This window comes from Nannospalax galili, unplaced genomic scaffold, assembly GCF_000622305.1.
Source record: "Nannospalax galili isolate Female #2095 unplaced genomic scaffold, S.galili_v1.0 scaffold147, whole genome shotgun sequence".
Classification (NCBI taxonomy): domain Eukaryota; kingdom Metazoa; phylum Chordata; class Mammalia; order Rodentia; family Spalacidae; genus Nannospalax; species Nannospalax galili.
This window is the reverse complement of record NW_008355800.1, coordinates 1219696-1236269: the sequence shown is the minus strand read 5'-3', so window position 1 is coordinate 1236269 and position 16574 is coordinate 1219696. Positions and strand designations below refer to the sequence as shown.

At 41.0% G+C, this 16574-nt stretch overlaps 1 protein-coding gene across 9 annotated transcripts in view; it reads left to right on the top strand.

Annotated features, from left to right (window-relative positions):
* Dtna (dystrobrevin alpha) overlaps positions 1-16574 on the top strand; it is a 291349-nt gene that overhangs the window by 68399 nt on the left and 206376 nt on the right. For all 9 annotated transcript variants that reach the window (XM_017803350.2, XM_017803349.2, XM_017803352.2 and 6 more), the window contains exon 2: positions 7894-8023. The gene's annotated coding sequence lies outside the window, so the exon portion shown is untranslated. The remainder of the gene's footprint in view (positions 1-7893; positions 8024-16574) is intronic.

Here is a 16574-nt window from a genome sequence, read left to right as displayed (position 1 = left end):
TATAATAAATTATAATTATTTAATTAACAGCATAACTAAAAATAATCTCATAATCACAACAGAGGAAGTATATTACTGAATATGTATAGATCACTAATAAACAGGGGACACAGAAAGTTATCAGAAAAACTTGAAATAAAATTATATATGTATTCTAATCCTTCAAATTTATGTAAAATTGTGTTATTCATGTGTGGGTATATACATGTATGTGTCTGCAGTTACCCATGCCATATGTATATGCAAATTATGTGATTATAAATTGGAAGTAAATGTATATAATCCTCACAGGCATGTCCTACAGAGGAAAACCTGCTGTCATTTTCATAATTTATCATATTTCCATCTTTCTTATAAAGAAAAGTTGCTGTAATTTTAAAAACTTCACTCTGTAAGTTTTCTGATACCTCCTGTTCGATTTTATAAATTAAACTCATTTTTTTCATACATAGTAGCCTCTAGGCTAATATTTCTCCATTTCACATATTCAAAAAGGAAAGCTCTGTCTGGGCATTTCAGTTCTGAGCAACCAAGTTCCTCTGCAGAGATTTGCACAGGAAGCGTGTAAATCATTGCACCCAGGGACCTAAGGCAGAGGTCTGCTTAAAATGCAGATACATGAGGAAGCCTCCGCCTCACACTTACAGTAAGATGCAATGGAGAGAAACACAAAGCATTCCCTGGGGAGGGTCAGGGCGCCAAGCTGCATGTGCTTGATGATCACTCTCTCCCTTCTCAGCACCCTTAAAGCAATTGACAGAATGCCCAGCTGAACTCATGGTGACAGGCAAGCCATCCTGGTTCCTGGGAGTTCATGGTCAGCAGACTTCTGGCTTTCCAACGCAAGGAATCCTGCATTCACGGTGCTGGTGCCTGTTCCTTTAGACAGCTATTTTGTCCAAATATTGCTCTCTGTTTTATCTTTCTTAACCTAAGTGATGAGGCATGATTTTTTTAAATCCCTGTTGCTAAAACATCAGTAGTAAAACTAAATTCTGTGCTATAATCCTGTACTTCTTCACATATCTTCTTACTGTCTTGTTACAGCTCACAGGCAGTCCATCTGAAGGGAAGGAGGCATGCCAGTGGCTGTACTTTCCTGTCTTGGTATCTAGAGTCTCTCAAGGGTCCGGTCTGCCCATGCGTCTGCCCTCATAGGTTGTTTTGATGGCAAGAAATCATAGATGTAGGACCTCTTCGGATGTTCAATTAGTTTCCCTGATTATTTGACCAAGGCTTTAAAACTTCACAGACATGAGGTAGACGCACACCACCATCAGAGCATATGCAGCCAGTCCCAGCCACACCAGCATCAGAGCAGACTGGGCCAGTCCCAGCCTCAACAGCATCAGAGCAGACACCGTCAGTCCCAGCAAGCAGAATCCCTAGAGGGAGGGTGTGCCGCCCTGTGATCTTGCCCTTTCAAGGTAGCCACATTAGATCTGAACAGCTGAACTATCACAGCCACGGCCTCTTTCTCCTAGGAGCTTGAAGTAAAAGGTCTCTGCCCATAATAGGAAATATTTGTAGGCAGCCAAGACCTTCTGGTTCTCAGACTGAGCTTTGTGACAGCTAACACAAGCACTTGAGACAGAAGGGATGCTTGCTTGCACGTCTCTGAATACAATGTTGCCTTCGTCCTGCAAGTGTCCAGAAAGGCCCATTTGCCAACAATCTTCTATGTGACTCTCACACAATATCTTCATGTCCAAGGGTTATGAATCGAAACCCATTTTGCTGTTGCTCCCAGATGAATGTTTTTAGACCAATAATGAAAACGTCAGCTGAAATTCTTTGAATAAATACAACTCTGGGAAGGAGGCAGGGAAGAATCTCCTGAGTTTCATGTTTACCAATTGTTCCATCATCTGTCATTTGCTTGAACATTTACTAAAGATCATTATTCATCATTAAAGAGGATGTTCTAAGCCAGGCATGGTGGGTAATACCTGCATTCCCTGCACTAGAGAGGCTGAGGCAACAGAATTGTCACGAATTTAAGGACATCCTGCAATACAGTGCATTACCAGGCCAACCACAGCTCCATAAAAAACCTGTCTCAAAAAGTCAAAAAAGATGACAGGAGGGAGGGAGGGAGGAAGAAAGAAAGCTAAAGAAGAAATGAAGAGAGAGAGAAGGGGGAAAGGAAAGAAAGAAGGAAGGGAGGGAGGGACGGAGGGAGGGATGGAGGGAGGGACGGAGGGAGGGAGGAAGTTTAGACACTGTGCTGGTGATGATAATGAAGAAATTGACAAGACAGTCACTGCCCTTAAGTTGCACATACTCTTATAGAGGAATAAGAAAACTCAAGGAAATGTCCCATAATAACAACAAAATCAGGTGCAGGACTTCAAGGGTGGGGCCAGCAACATCCTGGGCTGGAGCATAAGGGAGGCATAAAGGGAGAGCTTAGAGGTGCAGCAATGACTTCAGGGTAGAATGTAGAGTTTGAGGAAACTTGAGACAGGGAGTCAGGCTTACCTTCTGAGGTCTGGGTAGGACCTATGGTGAACTTATAAAATCACGTAGGGCCTTGAATCATCTAGACCAGAGTTTCTCAATCTGGTGACTACACACTTCAGATGGCATCATTATTCAGTCAGAAGGCTTTCCTGTGCACCAAGGGATGGATGTTCAGTAGGACTCTGCCCTCTACCTGTGTGTGCTATTTGTACCTAAGTTTCCACCACAAACAAAAGTGCCACCAGATATGTCCCTGTGAAAGGAAAAAAAGGACTCTTGTTTGAAAATGATTGGTTTAGACCAATTCCTTCATTTAGAAAACGGAAACCAAGTTTAGGGTGCATGACTTGCCCACCGAGTTAGGGGTAGCAACTGAAATACAGCCCAGTCTTCAGATTCTATAACATCAGAAGAGGACCTTTCAGACTTGCTCGAGGACCTTTCAGACCTGAGTTTTCCTTCTCTTCCTGCCTTTGTTGGTGTAGGGGTCTTTCCTAGTACTTAATTTGCAGAAGAGAGTTGAGGGAAATCTCAAGGTGAGCTTCGTGAATATGAAAGCCTAGAGTCACGCAGAAAAGGAGGCCTGTTGAGTAATTTGGGAATAATTCAGATAAAGAGCTGTTGCTTCTCTCATGGTTATAGTCATTCTAAGCCAAACTCCCTTAATAGCTGGTACAGTCTATGCCAACCAAAACTGTCAAATGTCAGAAATCGCCAAGTCCTGTACGTGTGTAACTGCAGTGTGGCTGTCGATTTCTGCATTTCACTGGAGTGCCCTTTGTAAACCTGTGGCTATTGTCATCTCTAACCCTAAGATCTGAACTTGATCTCTGTCTTCAACTCTGAAGTCTACTAAGTTGGCCTGAAGGAATCCCAGTCTCCCAAACACTACTAATGGGGAGGAAAGACTGCAGAGCTTGTCTGGAGCCTACCAGCATCGTTGTTTTGGTTTTTAAGTCACCCATCCCTGCATCCCTGAGGAAGGCAAATAAAATGCCCTCTGGGATGCCTCGCCATTTTCCAATGTGACTTCATCAGATTTTAATGAACTTATTTTCAATGTGGTGCAAGTTCATAGAAAAGTCAAGTTTTAAAATGATGTAGATAATGCAAGACTTGACCTTTACTACACTCGTGTTATATAATAATATATTTTACTCTGCATTGATTTACACCTGGGGTATATCTAAATCAAGATTATTATTTATAGCTCTAAATTGAACATGGAAATGTTTGTGATGATCCTTCTTAGATTTAAATTTGATGACAACCATAAATCTATGTTTGCTCACTGATTTGTTCATGCAGTAACTGCTTCTGCAAGCCTACCCTGTACCACCTGTCATTCTAAGCATCAGAGGTATAATAATGAACAAAGCCCCTGCCTTTGTCAGTCTTTTGAAGAGACAGTGAATAAATAATGCATCAGACAGAAGGGATGCTATGCAGGCAAACCTTCTGAGGTAAACGAGAGTGAGAGAACAGGATTCGGTAGGAGCCTTGATAAAGTCGTGGGTGTGATGAAGGAAGTATTAGCTCTGGTTTGGCTTCCTGTTTTACTAGGTCCAGTGAAACTGGGGGGGCGGTGACCTCTTATTCCAACTTTCTATAACGGATGTGTGACACCAAATCTACCACTACAAAGGATTACAAAGTCTGTAGATAGACTGATATTTCTGGGAAGGTTAAATGTGTTCTTTCAAATAGCCCAGTCTAACGCTGCATGCTCGTATTTCCTTGTTAGCTGAAATTTTGTCTCCTTCAGCTTTCTTCAACCTTATATTTCTAAAACATGGCACTTAATGTAAACAAAATACTTGTTTATCTTGTGGAAGTCCATGGTAATGTACTGACTCCAAACTCCAACGTGAACCCTGCCTGGACGTTTCTCTGGGAGCTAAGTAAAGGGACATTATTTTTTAGGATTTACTTTTGAGCCAGGGATGATGATGCTTTAATCCCAGACCTCAAGAGGCAGAGGCAGGCAGATCTCAGATGGAAGGCAGCCAGTCTACATAGCAAGTTTCAAGCCAGCCAAGACTACAGGGAGACCCTGTCTCAAACATACAAAAAAAATTTCTTTTTTAAATTTTATGTGTATATATGTTGAGTGTATGTATATGCACCACATGTGTGCAGATACCAGCAAAGGCCAGAAGAGGGTGTTGCATCTCCTGGAACTCAAGTTACAGTTGTTTGTGAGCTGCCCAACGTGGGGGCTGGGAATTATACCCAGGTCCTCTGCAAGAGCAGCAAATGTTCCTAATCCCTAAACCAGCCCCCAAAGACAGTGTTTTTATTTGATCTGTGTTCTAGTTTGTTCTTCATTGCTGTGACAAAACACTCTGACCAATACCAGCTTGGGGAGGAAAGGGTTTATTTGTCTTGCGTCTCCCAGGTCGCAGTTCATCAAGGAGCCCAAGGTAGGAACTCAAGGCAGGAGCTGGAGCACAGGCCATGGAGGAATGCTGCTTACTGGCTTGCTCCCTTGGCCCCTGCTCACCCTGCTTTCTTATGCAACACAGGCCCACCTGCCCAGGGGTGGCACCACCCACAGTGGGCTGGGTCCTCCCACATCACTCATCAAGAAGATGCCCCTCAGACATGGCCACAGGCCAGTCCAATAGAGGCAATTCCCCAACTGAGGCATCCTCAACCTAGGTGTGTCAAGTTGACACTAAAGTTATCCAGCATAATCTGTAACACTAAATTCTAACTTCTACCCACACTAGGAATTCTGACTAGTCAGCCTAGAATTTAAGTAAGCTGACCTACAATTTAAATTAAAATGTAAAGAGAAAAAGGTATCATTTTGCTATTTCTACCTACTGTTCATGTGGGAATGCAGCTTTTTGGTGTCCAGTAGGGTACATCCTGACAGAGATTAGTATTAATGGCTTTAATTCATAGCAGTTTGGGAGGCAGCCATCCTCAAGTTCAAGAGTAGGAAAAATTGTCTGTACTCAGCTCTGCAAACTCTACGGGTGCCACAGGGACCAGAAGTAATAGTAGAAATGGATCTGCCTCTACATCAGACACTGGTGTTTAATCACTGTCCCGAAGATGCAGGGAAAATGGAGGAAGCCAAAGCCAGCTTGCATCAATGCATCCTCCAAGGTGGAACTTTTATTAAAGCCATGGATCTCAGTCAAGGTGAGCCACCTGCGGGATGCTTCCACATGGTCACTCAGTGTGAATGCTGCCTTGTCTCCACACTGCAGCTGGAGGTGAACCAGGGATCTAAGAAAAAAACAAACAGGCAAAACACTCAGTCCAAGATTGATAAGGAGAGGAGCACCAGCCAGAAACAGGACCCTGAGAAGCTGCTAGGCCAATATCAAAGCAAAATTTAGTGACTCTGTACTGTCAGATAAAGCTGCATGTAAGATTATCTATGTGTATGTATGCATGCATATGATATGTAATATATGTGTGTGTGTGTGTGTATTGGCCTTGTATGAAAAGTAGATGATGTAATTTCCCATTTATTTTCTTGTACTGTTGCTTGGAACAGTATTCCTGCAGAGGAAGATAATATTCTAACAGTAAAAATCTATTCAAACATACATGGATGTAATCTATCACAACCGCAATTTAAAAAATAATAATCAGGGCTGAAGAGATGGCTTAGTGGTTAAGAGCACTGGCTGCTCTTGCAGAGGACCCAGGTTGGAATTCTATCACCCATATGATGGCTAACAACCATCTGTAACTCCAGATCCAAGGGAATCCAAAGCCCTCTTCTGACCTCCATGGGCATTGCATGACACAGGTGCACATACATACATGTAGGAAATATACTCATACACATAAAATAAAAATAATAAATAAAATATTTTTTAAAAATATAATAATTGTGACATGTACTTGAAGAAAACAAAAAGTATCAAAGTTCTGCAGTTTCAATATTTAATTCAAATAATGTCAAATCTGTGTAAGAACAAGAAAAGAATGCTAGACCCTCTGTGACACAAGAGGTAATTGTCCAATGAGAACTTCTTTATCTCCTACTAATAAATCTTACATAGTAATGAACAGATCTGGTGCTGGAGATATGACTCAGTGGTTAAGAGCACTGACTGCTCTTGCAGAGGACCCAGGTTTGATTCCCAGCACCTACATGGCAGCTAACAACCTTCCACAACTTCAGTTCCAGGGGATATGAGGCCCTCTTCTGACCTCCAAGGGCATTGCCTGACAAGGATGCACTTATATACATGCTGGCAATGCACCCATACGCACAAAATAAAAACTAGCAAAATATTTTTTAAATGAACAAATTTGAGAGCTTGGGTTGGCGGAAAGAATTATTGTTAAAGAATTTTCTCTGTGTATCAGAGAAATTTTTCAGAATCATAGGATTCTGAAAAATCAAGTAATTACTGTGGTCGTATTAGATAACCCAGGTTGGAGAGGAAAGCAGAGCATATCAGAGGGCGCCCAGTGCTCTCAAGGCTCCCTTTATGCCTTCCCTTTTCATCCAGTGCTCATCAGACACCTCCTGCGCTGGGCCTTGCTGTGACCCTTCCCACTCTTCTGCAATACTGATTGCAAAGCTTCAGATCTCTGCTGCTCCAACCATCTGGCACCTGGGCTGACCATGCCAGCCTTCCTGATAGCAGGGAGAAGAACGGAGTCCAGGAAAGGAGGCAGAGATACTGATGGAGATGGATGGAGTGTACCTGGGTCACTCCCAGGCCAAGGGTCAGGGAACCTTAGTGGGGAGCTTCTCTCTTAGTTCTAACCTGTAAGACTTCTCAGAAGACAAAAGCTTTGAAAACATTCCGTTATAAGAAACAAGAGTAGCCAATTATATCAACTGTTAACTACTTACATGTTACCGCTCTACATCACAATAAGTTTATGGATTAATAACTAAATTTAGAATGCCTTTGCTATAGTCAGTTCCTGTAGGATGTCTGTTTAAAACCGCCTGAGTTTCAGCTACCCGAGGACATGTTGTCCTGCGGCATCTGACCTCCACAGTAATTTCCTTGGATTTAGCAGAAATTGTGATGGTGTAATATTCTAGAAAATTGCCTATTCAGAAGACAGAAGAATCCATGTTCCCTCATTTCTTGTTCTTGATCAACAAAAACAAAGAGCTATATTAGGAACCTGTGGTTCCAGCCTCTCTCTGCTGTTAACCAGCTGCTGTGTCTTGGATTGCTGCTTCATCCCTTCAGGCCTGACTGTCCTCATCTGGGAAAGAATTTCTAGATTAAATGTCCATGCGTCTGGCTTCATCTTATGGTAAATGAAAACCAACTTGCTGAGTTGAGTATTACAAGTTAGTAATAGTGTATGAGGGTTTGTGAAATAGTGTATGTTCTAGAACTTATGAACATTCTGGCTCATTTCTATAGTCAACATGCTAGTGTCAGTGGTATGAATGGCTTAGCTCAACAAAAGTCTATTTCCTCATTGCAGATAAATAGGATTTACAAGACCCTGGATGGAGCACTTGAGAAGCCTCTGAATGCCACAATCAACTGCCATCTCGAAGAAAACAAAATAAATGGTTCTGGAAAGTTCATGCTATTTCTTCATTGAATTTTAGGTGAGTGTGTTTAAGAGAATGATTTTAAGATAAACATTAATCTGTTTCTTCAAAACACACTTTTCTTCTTTGCATAGAAAGAAATGGTGTTAGGTCATCTCAGTGTCTTTGTGTTGTAATTTTAGGAGGGTCCAGACAGCGAAAGACTCCATCACTTTCCCTTCATCATTTTCTACTTCTATTGCCAGAGACTGTCTGAACTGAAGTATGTGACAGACAGTTTCTACTGGGAAAGTACCACAATACTACATTATATTCTAAAGGTTACTTGATGTTTTAAAATACAGAGAATATGTTTAATATCAGAGTAATAAACCAGCATGAGATAACAGATTACAGCACTGTAACGGCATTAACGGAAGGGGAGTTTGATGGTATTAGTGACTGCTTACCATTAGTGGTCAGTGTGTAAATATAACATTGCAGAAGCTGCTTGCAGGGGGATTTTGGAGGGCACAGTTAAGGTCAGACACAGTAACTCTCACAGTAGCTGTATTCTTTTAAGTGCATACACATCAGCTTTGTTCTGTCTGCCTATAATATGGATATACAAATAAGTTTTAAATTATCATAAGTGATTTCCTTCTTTCTACAAAAGACAACTATAGAAAATTCATTCTATATTTTTCTGAAATACGCTCTTGTTATTTTTCAGCAGAACAGAAGGAATTGAGAAATTGAGTGGAGGTCATAATGAGAATTTCTGCTTCCTCCTAAGACCAGCTTTCAAAATGTGATTTGTTTTATTATCGACTGTAAATAATGGTCACTTCCAGAACTTCAAAATACACTCACGCTCAGTTCTAAATTAAACAATGCCACAGACAAAGCATCAGTCACCATCTAAATCTAATCCACAGGCAACCATGCTTCCAGTCTACTTTGAAAAAGATAAAAGTGAATTGTTCAATTGTCTTAAAGCGGTCAAAATACAATATAAAATAAAGTGACTTTGTGACAATATTTAAAACCAACTTTGATTAAAACTCAGGTTTTAGATTCACCATCAACTTTAAATGAATGAGATAAAAGATTAAAATGCCTGTGGTAAGATGACCACTTTCAGATACCAGGAGACACTTTATTCTTTCGATTGACTTCAAAATGAAGACAGGTGATTGTCTCATAATCTTAAGGGTATATAAATTTTCTTTACTGAGATTGAATTTTGAACTAAAGTGATTTCCTTTACTTTCAAGAGATTCCCAAGAATCTCCTGCAATTCCCAAGAGCTAAACATAGTACATTTCAGACATCTCGGTAAATTGACTTGTAGCCGTTATTCAAGAGAAGAAACTAAGCATGTGTTTTCTGAGCTCCTCACTCTGCAGTCCTGCGCATCTGTGCCTGTCTTTACCTTCAGGCCGCTCCTGGTTTTGCTCTTTTGACTGTGGGGACTAACCCCTGTTGGGCTACTTCAGCCCCAGATCTTGTCTCTAGCTTCACTAAGTAACTCCTCCCTGAAGTCCAGTGGCCCCACATCCTCCCTTCATCCTCCAGGACTGCTGCCTCCAGCTTCTTTCGTAGTTAATCTTTAGGTCGCTTCACCACCTCAGCCTAGTTTCCCAGTCCTTCCATCTTTTCTGTAACCATTCCCCCAGATGAAATTCCATTTAAAATACTTGGTACATTTTCTTTTCTTAGATGTGTTCTAACTAATCTATCCATGTTTATTAATTTCTTAAAAGTTATTGGAAGAGAACAGAGATAACCTGCTTCTCCCCCTAAGAAAACAAATGAATCCTAGAAAATTAAATTTGAAGTTAAAATTGGGTGCTATTTGTGACTTACAAAATGTGTTATATTAAGACATTGAGATATAATACAGACACAAATAAGTATAGGTAGTATATACCTCTATGAATATTCATAAGGTGTTTATTACTAATCAAATCAAGAAATAGAACACTACCAATACCCCCAGGAAAGCTACCCATGCCTCCTTCCCATTTATCCTTTCAGCAGAAACAAGAGCACTAGTTTGCATCACCTTTGGCTAGCTTGAATATTTCAGAACTTAATCTGATAGAATTACAGTGTGTCTTGTGGTTATGAATGATTCAGTTTTTTTAAAGTGATAAACATTACTTTGAGAGCAATATATGGTTTTCAGAAAGAGGAGAAAAGGACAAGCTTTTCCTACATCCTACCTGTACCCGCCATGTGCTCAGCCCCCCAACAGTCCACACCCCCTTCAGAGTCGGGGGGAGGTATTATCATCAGTGGCTCTCCATTGGTCCACTGTTGCAGTGTATCCTATGTACAGAGTGTACACGCTATGGTCTTGACAGATGTACACTGAACTCCGTCCACCATCGCTGTATCACGTTTCACTGCCCTAAAAGATCCTCCCTTGGCATTAGACCCTGAAAACCTGCAGCACACCCAGGGCTTTACCAAGTTTAGATAATCCTGTAGTTGGAACCATGAGGTGTGTGGTCTCAGACTGGGTGTGCATTGAAGTTCCCTCTCTGTCTTTTCATGACTTGAATGCTCATTTCAGTTTCAATTCATTGCTTGGATGGATTATATTTTATGTATCTATTCAGCTACTGCTGAACATTTAGATGACTTCTAACTTCTGACAATTATAAATAAAGCTAATATAAACGTCGGTGTGTGGGGTGTGTGTGCACACGCCTTTTCATGTGGGAAGATAGAGACAAGATGGCTGGATTGTGTAAACTTATGTTTAACTTAGTAAGAAACTGCCATTTTATATGTCTACCAGCAATAAATAGGCATCCTGCCACTTCACTCACGCAGTTATTAACTGTCAGTATTTTGGATTTTGGTCATTCTAATGGGTGTGAGCTGTGGATTTAATTAGCAAATCTCTAGTGGCACAGAAGGCTGAGCGGCATCTTCTCCGGGCCTCCCTGCCACCTGCAGAGAGTCTTCCAGTGAGCTGTCCATTTGGCTATCTGGCCACTTTTGAATTGGGTTGTTTATATTCTTATTATCGAGTCTTAAGAATTCTTTGTACATTTTATATCTTTTGTGGACACTTTCTATAATCTATGATTTATCTTCTATTAAAGATTGGGGATTTGGACTAGTGAAAACAAATTAGCAATCTACTTAATAGCATCTGCTAAACTATGCAGTATTGTAGCATTGCTTCGTTGCTTTTAACAAAATTGTTCTCACCTTTCCCATTTTGTATGACAAAGTAATGGGAAGAGTGTTTTAAATCCTTAAGTACACGCTACTATTATTTTCATTTCTTTAATATTCAAATGTCATAAACATCAATATAGCCAATACGAACGTCTGCCTAGAGCACAGCTTTCTCTGGAATTTATAGTTGGTGCTTACTGAGGTATAGAACTTTTTGACTACAGTTAGGACCCGACTGCTTCTTTTTAATAATGGTTGTTTGCTGTTTAAAGATGCCTCCTGATCTGAACAGTTCACATTTGCTATCATTAATAGTGAATATACTGGAAATCAAGTGGTCAGGACGCCAGTGTCTGCCTTACTTATCAGGTAAACAATTTGTCTGGTCTTGACCATCCTGTTCACCCTAACAAGACCTTCCTGGCATTAAGGTAGCTGCTCACTTGATCTTTCTATACTTCGCTTCATTATATTAAAAGTAAGGGCCCCACAATTTTCATTTTCTTTTCATTTATTTATGTAGACGTTCTTCTTTTCAGTCTTTTCTTAGAGGTTATCACAATTACTCATCTCTCCATTTTAATGTACTGTGGTTATATACTCAAAAGGACATGCTGTCCTTCCTAACAGTCATTTTCATCTATTCAACCAATGTTAAATGTTGAATCTGAACTAATTTAGAATCCTTTCAGACAATGTCATGATGGACAGACCTGAAGTGCTTGAACCCTTTCTTATTCCTGGCGCTAGAGGGACAGAGAGCTTTATGGTGTGTTTTAAAAGGCAGTGAATATTGATGTTCTCCAAACAAATCTTCCTTTTAGTTTGATACATTGCTGAACATTCTAACTGCAAGCATTTATCTTTAGCTTCTGGAAATGAGACTTCATACAGTTATTTTTTTAATCCCATGGGGAAAGAAAACATGTCCATTAATAAAATAGGATACACAATGCATTATTTAATGCATTAGCAAACAAGACACATGAGGCAATGGTGCAGACATGCAGCTTTGGAACAACTGATGGCCATACGTGTGAGATGGCTGCAAAAATAGTATCACTAATGTCATGATGTTGCCTGGAGTCACGGGAAATACCTGTCATCAACAATCACTCAGGTTGACAAGGTTGTAGTGAACTAACTGGAAGGAGGAATTGGAAGAAAAACGTTTGGTGTTCTTCTATCTGTTAATTATCCCTTTGCTTCCCCCAAGAATTTGCAACATGCTGTTTACTTTCATGTAATTTTGATTTTAGAAACTATTGTTACAGGAATGAATTGAGCAATATTTTGAGTCAAAATCTAAGGATGATAATTATAAATGTTAATGATAATGCAGTTAATGTTTGTGTATGCACATTACTGCCAGATTGGTTTCTGAGCTTGATTTTAGTCATCAGTGGATGTTTGTGACTTCAAAACGTGAATTTTAAATCCGTATTGTTTATTTTATTTATCTAGAAGTGTCTCTGATAGATTCAAGTGCACAAGACACAACACACACACGCACACATGCATATATATATCAGCTCTTAGATCTGTCAATTTCTAACAATTCTGCAACTCAAGATGTCACATTTTACCATATGTCTGTTTGCATTCAAGTGACTTAGATGAAAGATTGCAGTGTTTCTCTTTCTCATCTCACTTTTATAAAAAAGTTGGATGATGGTCTTTTCTGTGAAAAAAATTTTATTGTTATCTCACATCCTTGTAACATATAAACAACTCCAGTTTCACACGGCTTTCCTTCTGAAGTTGAAATTCTTCAGGGAAAGAAAGAGTCTGTTTTGAGACAAAGCAACTGGTACATTCCAGATGAGGTGACATTCTTCCAGTTTTGCACAATAGACTTCTCCAGAGATCAGTTAACTAGGTCTGTTTCATCTTGCATTTACCTCTTACATTAGCCCCCATTAGCGCATAGACTTCCTTGCAAACTATGGTGGCTCATTCATCAGAAATAGCACTGTACTCCTTAAATCCCTGTGACAGTCTCTCAGCAGGCTGTGCTCTCCTTTCCCAAGAAAGATTTGCAGATAAACCTTCCCATTCTCCCTTGGACTCCTGCTTTCTACAGTTCACGAGGAAGAGGACCTAAGAATCAGAGGTTAAACCCTGTGGAAACTCAGTTCTGAACGGGAATTCTTCCCTCTGAGGGAAGGACTCCTTTGAAATGTCCCACATCCTCTAGTTCTAAGGATGCAGGGTTGTAAAGGTGTAACCTGTAAACATGAAACTCCATCGTTGTGGCTCCTGAAAGATATCAAGGCCCTTGCACTGTGTTGTCCGTAATGTCAAGCTGGCCCAGTCCATAAAACCATGGAGAATGCCTTTTGTATTCATACCTGGAGTTCATATCCAACATGCGCTATACCTCTAATAAGCTAAGGTTGCCAGGTAACCAGTGGAGGCGAGTCAGGGTCTGTCTCTGTTTTCAGCTAGGTGACCTTGCCTTTCTTCTATACTACCCACTCCAGGCGGTGTTAACAGGCTGGTGATGTTTAGCTTCCTCAGAAGCAACTCAACAGATTACAAAAATAAGAGTTAACATTCAGCATAATGTCCTCTGGCCTGGTAGGGATTTTGTGGATACCCACAGTAGCAATGGGACTATTGCTTCCTGACTCTGAAAGGCTTCCTTACAGCATAGAGGACTGACTGGGGTCACACTATCATCGGACTATCAGACGGGCTGTGTTACAGCATGTGACTCATTTTCACTAGGGAGATGTTATGTTTTCTTCCTTTTCTGAAGGCATTGTCAGGTTACATTTTTAAAGATTCTGAAACATTTCTTTAGTATTTAAGCTGTAGCTTTAAAAAAAAAAAAGCTGTTGCATTTTTTAAAAAGGCTGGGCATGGTGGCGCACACCTTTAATCCCAGCAGTCGGGAGGCAGAGGCAGGCAGATCTCTGTGAATTCAAGGCCAGCCTGGTCTACATAGTGAGTTCCAAGACAGCTGGGGCCACAGGGAGACCCTGTCTCAAAAAGACCAAAAAAAATGATATACGGTGGGGAAGAAAAAGAAGTAGAAAAGGGACTTTTAGGTGGATGGCAAAATTAACACCTAAGATGGAAAAACATCTGCCTCCTAAGAAAACATCAACAAAACTTTAAGCACAACCAACCCATTCTTTCTATTCTTCTCTTTCTTACCAAAGTTAAAGTTTATTAAGAAAGGGTCTAGATAGGTTATCCAACCCCAGGCAATCAGTCCTAAATGCATATACATGCAAGCACTACTAAATGAACTCAGCAGATCATACTAAAATTATTTTGTGGGATTATTTGCGGGATAAAGGGTAAGGGAACACTTCCGGGAGCACATGTGACTCAAAGGTGATGGCACCACACAAGACCTGCCACAGCGTGGGTTACAACTGACAAAAGTTGCATCCCCCGAGCTCCGTGCACACTTTGCAGATGGCTGGGCCAATTGGAAAGTCTTTGCTCATTAGCTGTAGTTAATTACTTATATAACCTTAGGTTGGAGCTCTGTGAATCTTGTAAATTTTAGGAACTTTCTGAGCCTTATACATTTTAGTTCCTGAGTCCTATGAACCCCTCTCCTGTCTCTAGGAAGGGATGTTTCAATTTAGATGAAATAGGTACACAACAACCTCTACATATAGCAAAGTCATTTATGTTGTCACTGGCACAGAGAGAGAAAGAGAGACACAGAGAGAGGGAGGGATGGATGAGGGAGGGAGAAGACAGCACAGAAGCAAGACCAAAATTTACCACTCACCCCTGATTCTTGAGTGGTATTGGGAGATCCTCTCACTTTACCTCTACCCCTCCACCCCCCATAGGTGCTACAACTGCATGCACAGGAAACATTTGGCAATATCTGTTGGCATGGTTATTGTCATGCTTAGGGGCAGGAGTACTACAGGCATCCCGTGGACATAGGCTGGGTTTGTTGCTAAACACCCTACAATACTTAGAACTGTCCAGAGAGGTGGTGGTGCCAGTCTTGAAAAGCTTTGCTCAAAAATGTTAAGAGTTACAGTACAGAAGCACCAGGTCCTTTCAGCATCACCTCATGGCCGTTCCATTAGGATGTCGTCCTACATTGATTTTTGGATGATGAATTGGGTGCTCAGAAAGTTAAGTAATTTGCTCAAGGTCATAGTTAACAAGCAGAGGACTGAATCTGAAAGCAAAGACTTCAAACTCAGCTTCTCTCAGGTCACCATGGACCTCTTCAGCTGCCTTCTGTGTTTCCTAAAATCTTTGTCTCCAAGGTATTCTACTAAAATGTGTGTGTGTGTGTGTGTGTGTGTGTGTGTGTGTGTGTGTGTGATCTCAGGGGGCTGACAGGATAGTTAGTGATGGCCCATTTTCCCACTCTCATGACTAGTTTCTATGAACTCTGACTAGAGAAGAGATGATGAGTTAAGAAGCAAAGATAATGAGTTCTGAGAATAGGAAATTTCACTTTAAAAAACTCCATTTCATAAGATAACTTTGATGAGAAAAATGAGATTCCAGGGTAGGACTTTAAACAAATCCACCAGGTGTAGAGATGCATGCCTGTAATCTCAGTATGTGGGAGGTACAGACAGGAGGATCAGGGGTCCAAGGCCATCGTAGTCTACATGAGACCCCATCTCTAACACAGGAAACAAAGCAAAATAAAACGAAGGCCAAATCTTCACCAGAGATTTTCCTGCTTGACATAGAAGTCCTGTGGTTGCAGGAAGCAGGCACGGCACGGGGGAGGGGGGGACAACCATTATTCTTCTAAAAGGGATGACAAGACACTTCTTGCTGTCAAAGGATCTTACCCACTACTTGTGAATCTGAGCAAGGGTATCCATTCAAAGAAAAACCCCAGAAAGTGTCCTTCATCCCAGAATAAGAACGCAAACAAGCCACTTTAGACAGCACTGCAAAAGAAATAATAATAAAAGAACCCCATCCTCTACAGCGAGTGAAAAGAAAGCAAAACATTATTTTCAGAGACTGATTTTGTTTCTTGAGTCAGAATTCCCCGGCCCTTCTCTTTCCCTCAATCTAGCATCACCTTACCGCACTGGGAGTGATGACCAGCTAGGCTGCTTCCTCCTAGGAGTTTCTGTCCACACAACCTGTGCTGTCATACAGAACTCACCATTCTACTGTGTCAGTACTCTTGTTTCTCCCTGTGAGTCTTTTGTGAGTAATGAAACCTTTCCCAGAAACTCTCTTTGAGTTTTCTGGGGCTACTGAAACAAATCACCACACACTTGGTGACTTGAATCAATAAAACTCTATTTCCCAGTAAGAAGCCTGAAATCGAGGTGTTGCTGGGTGAGTCTCTCTCTGAAGGCTGCGGGGAGTTCTTCCTTGCTTCATTGGGTCCAGTAATCCTTGGCTTGTAGCTGCATCACTCCAGTGTATGCGTCAGGAGTCACATAGCTTTCTGTTCTCTGCCCCCCAC